The following is a 5332-nucleotide window of genomic DNA, read 5'->3' on the forward strand; positions in this document are numbered from 1 at the left end:
AACTCTGCTTCTGGGTTTTCGAGTACCATATGTCGTTTTTTCCGCTTTTTTCTCACAACTATGTAATACATCAATTACGATATATTTAGCAAATTATAGCTAATATACACATACGTACATCCGTGTACACGATCAAAACCGACGTTTTAATTCTAATTTTCATGTTTTCGAACACAAAACGTCATTTTTTCCGCTTCTATTTTTGCGAAATCAGATTTGGACGTTCTTTTTATGCACGCTCTCGGTTTAACATATACTACAACTTTCATTTAGATCGCTAAAGCTACAAATTAATTTATCAAAAATTCACTTTTTACGTTACGCGGTGCCATGCCGGTTTAGCCATAAAACTTCGACGGGCCATAATTTCTTCGTTATAACTCGGATTTCGGCGTTCTTTATATATACGGAACTGTCACAACTCCAAATTTTAGACCTACCATGGTCTAAACCGTAACCAAGTACTAGTGTAAAGCACATTGCAATCCTTGTTGCGTGGTGTCCTCTATATAACCATTAGGGCTTGTTTATATATATATATATATATATATATATATATATATATATATATATATATATATATATATATATATATATAAGCTTAAATTGAAACCTAAACTAAATTAGGAGGGTATAATTCAACATTTGGCAAAAAAGGTTAAGGTTTAAATCATAAATAACACACATATATGTGTTTTCGCCCATAATTAATCAAGAACAAAGGAGTTTACGCCCAACACCATGTGTTTACGGCCAAAATGGGGTTCTAGGATGTTGTTTACGGTCCAAAGCGTTAAAGGGAATGTGTTTACGGAATTAGTTAATTCAAAAAAGAGTTCACGGTAAAGCTTGACCATGAACACCCTCTTGTTGGGCCAAAAATCTAAGACTAGTCCATTAATGAACCGTAAACCCAAGCCATGGCCCAATTCCAATTCGTAAACATCCCAAATATATATGTGTTTACACCATAAACCAATTCATTTCTCATTTTTCAACCGTGAACAATCCCATATTTGCTCTCAATCTTCATCCGTGAACAGCCCATTTCCTTTCAATCTTCAAGTGTTACGCCACAGAATCTTCAAATCTTCAACCAATTAACCGAGAACATTCATATCCACCTTCAAATCTTCATATCATCTTCAAATCCTCATTTCCCTCCCAACCGTAAACCAATTTTCAACCGTAAACTCCAATTCTAACATTTCTAATTAATTTCCAAATTAATTGTCAGTCTTCTCTCTAATTAAATTATTATTTAACACATTATTTAAATTAATATTCTTATTAATTTAAATGCGACGTCAAATATAATTATTTTAGGGTAACGCTATTAGCACGTACGCTTACCCGGGGATCGTCTCTGCAACACGCTAATTCAAGTTAACGCACAGTTGAGGTGAGTTCATACCCCTACATTTTCACTATTTTTAAACGTTTTTAGGAGGGATACAAGTAAAACACAAAGAAATGTTGCGATAATATTCAAAGGATTTCAAACAGTTTTAAAGTACGTCAAGCCAGGTGGAAAGAAATTAAGATTGAACAAGTACAGTAGGCTATTTTACACTACTTCTAGTCGATTCCAGGCACACCTACAGACACTACAGATATTACTACAGTATAAGCACTACACTACGTTTCAGTAAAAAGAACATACACTCAGAATGAGCCCATAATGCAAATTCTATGATCCCTTAGTTTATACACCAGGGTTATATATATATATATATATATATATATATATATATATATATATATATATATATATATATATATATATATATATATATATATATATATATTGTGACATCCCCAAAATCACGACCAGAAAAGATCGTTTTAATTTATGCTTTTAAAATAATTTCAGTGTAAATCCATTGATTTAAAAGAGCTGCGGAATTTGTTCCCAAAACAAAATATGATAAAATAAAGTTTATCAAAGCATTTCATCAAGAGATGCATTTTCATTATATAACAATATTCGGGATGTCATGTTCCGATAAACAGACCAAAAGCATAAACAACAAAAGATAGACCATACAACAGTTACATATAACAACTGGTCTAATATCAAAAGATCTTGATAAGTCATCCAACTTATGCTCTCGCGCCACTACCTGTAATACAACAAAACTGAGTGGGTCAGGCTTGGGAGCCTGGTGAGCATATAGGGTTTTCAACCCACAATAAATAATTATATTTAATTTCACCAACCAACAATAACCCAATTACCCATTCCCGTTATCCTCACTTTACGTCCCTAAAACAACATCTATCTCAAGGGACCTAATCTATGATTTTTCATCGGGACGGACATTACTGCAAGGGGTTTCTTCAACAATAGATGTCCTAAAGACAACCATGAGGGGGATAGAGTACACCGGTGAACACATCGTTCACAACACCTACAAGTTATGAGACTGCTAGCGTTCCACTGGACTGTCTAGAAAGAGTCTGTGGTCGTCATCCATACTCCGCTAGATGACTAGATCAACAACAACATCATCGAGGCCTCTCATCATTTTATTTTATCACACACCAACTGTCTACCCATGTTCTACCCAACAGATTAGTAGATAAAATATATATATAAACATACATATACAACTTTAAATCATGTATAATATATCCATTCAATACTCAAACCAGATAACATATAATATGCAACACATAACACGTATTCTTATAGAGATACTTCATATATATGTGTTAGAAGAAAGTAACTACACACTCACTTGATCAGAAGATGATCGGACAGCACTACGGCTTTAAAAGTAGTATTGTTCGGTGAATCCGGGATCACTTCGCACACCGGGCTTCTCGCGGGCAGAGCTTCGGCTCGGAAACTCTTTTCTTCTCGGGATCTTCGGGCTTCGGGACTTTCTTCGGGTCTCGGGATGATACCGGGGCTTTGGGGGTACTTCTTTGCACATAAATCGAGGTAATATGGGTGAGAGAGAAGAGATTTGGCAACCACAAACGGCTGCCCCTTCAAATCTATTTATAGGGCTGTTTTCTCATTTTCCACGTCGTGGGCACTTCCTCCACGTCGTGGGCTTGGTCTTCACTACATGCGTCATAGTCCACTTGCTCTGTCAGGCTCCAGAAGGCGTCAGAAGCCATGCCACGTCGTGGCCACTGTTGCCACGTCGTGGTCTCTGACAATTTTGGGGTTGCGCGCCCCGAACTTCAGAAATTCATAACTTTCGCATACGAACTCCGTTTTCGACATTCTTTATATCGACGCGTAGGTGAGATTATGCTCTACAACTCTTATTTAGACTCCGTTGGCTAATTTTGACTTTAATTTTAATATATTATTAATATATTATTTTTAGTAGGCCGGGACAGGAAAACTCCGTTAGAAATCCATAACTTCTTCGTCTGACGTCCGTTTTCGTCTGTCTTTTTATCGTTGGACTACTATCGATGAGATCTTCAATTCTCATTTAGAAAGTTTTGGCTAAATATCACTCGATCTCAATCTCGAGTTTCGGGCTGCATACTGCTAAGCTGAAACTTAGGAAAATCATAACTTCCTCATACGAAGTCAGATTTGGGCATTCTTTTTATGCACGCTCTCGGTTTAACGTATTCTGCGACTTTCGTTTAGATTACTAAGTCTAGATGTCGCTCTATCTTAAATTCATATTTTATGTCATTCAGCGTCGTGTCGGTTCTGTCGCGAAACTTCGACGGGTCATAACTTCTTCGTTATAACTCGGATTTCGGCATTCTTTATATATTCGGAAACATCGTTTCAACTACTACAACATTATCCATAGATATAGGCTTTATCTAACATTTCATTTTGACGCTTATTTTCATACTTAATTCAATTAAGACACACAATTAAGCACAAAACACATAATACTCAAATAATACACTTCTTCTATTTCAAAACGGGTTACAAAGGTTAACCTAGACTATTATATCAACATTAATGACAAGCCCAGAAACACAGGCGTTACAATTCTCTTCACCTTAGAATGATTCCGTCCCCGGAATCACACATCAACAAACAAATGCGGATAGCGACTCATCATGTCACTCTCCGTCTCCCAGGTGAGATTCGGCCCATTCGTGTGTTTCCAACGGACAAGTACTAATTCGACCATCTTGTGTCGCAACTTCTTAGTCTTTCGGTCAACGATTGCCTCTGGTTCTTCAATCAACCTTTTATTCTCATCAATTCTTAATTCAGAAATTGGAATTATGTCGGGAACTTCTCCCGTGAACTTCCTCAAATAACACACATGGAAAGTGTTATGAATTCCATTCAGTTCTTCGGGTAATTCTAGTTTGTAAGCTTGGTTCCCAACCCTCTGAAGAACTTTAAACGGTCCAATAAACCTTAGACTTAATTTTCCCCTTTTACCAAATCTTATAAGTCCCTTCCACGGCGAGACTTTAAGCAAAACCGAATCTCCAACTTCAGAAGTCATCGGTCTTCGCTTGTTGTCAGCATAGCTCTTTTGACGATCCTGAGCTGCTAACATTCTCTCCCTAATTATTTTCAACTTTTCAGCAGTTTGATGGACTATCTCCGGTCCTATAAACTGCTTTTCCCCAGCCTCGAGCCAACAAAACGGCGTACGACACTTCTGTCCGTACAAAGCTTGATAAGGTGCCATCTTAATGCTCGAGTGGAAACTATTATTGTAGGAAAATTCTACCTAAGGTAAATGTTCATCCCAATTACCTTGGAATTCCAGGGTACATGCTCTCAGCATATCTTCAAGTGTTTGTATCGTTCTTTCGCTCTGACCATCAGTCTGTGGATGGTAAGCTGTACTTAAACACAACTTGGTACCCAATTCCTCTTGTAGACTTTTCCAAAATCGTGAGGTGAAACGGCTGTCACGATCTGACACAATCGTTAACAGAACACCGTGAAGCCTCACAATTTCCTTCACGTAAGAATTCGCAAGCTCATCCATAGACCATTTCTCCTTGGCTGCTATGAAATGCGCACTCTTAGTGAATTGATCAACGACCACCCAAATCATGTCGTGACCATTCTTCGTTCTGGGCAGTTTAGTGACAAAATCCATTGCGATGTCTTCTGTCACACCCCCAAACCAAGGATGGCGGAAACGTCCGAGGGTGGAGGACTTCATGTATAGTATCACAACAACGAGTATAATAGTGCTCAAAACAAATACAACCATCATAAATATAATTGAAAAGGTTACACCATAGAATAAGTTTACATGTTTCAAAATCAATTACATTATGATGACAAAATGAACTATTTGACGATTTATCGTCCCATCCTCAAAATGTTGTTGGTTTTCCTGTTTCACTGATTTCCTGAGAATACAAG

The sequence above is a fragment of the Lactuca virosa genome, chromosome 2 (assembly GCF_052849685.1).
Source record: "Lactuca virosa cultivar CGN04683 chromosome 2, Lactuca_virosa_CGN04683_v6, whole genome shotgun sequence".
NCBI lineage: Eukaryota > Viridiplantae > Streptophyta > Magnoliopsida > Asterales > Asteraceae > Lactuca > Lactuca virosa.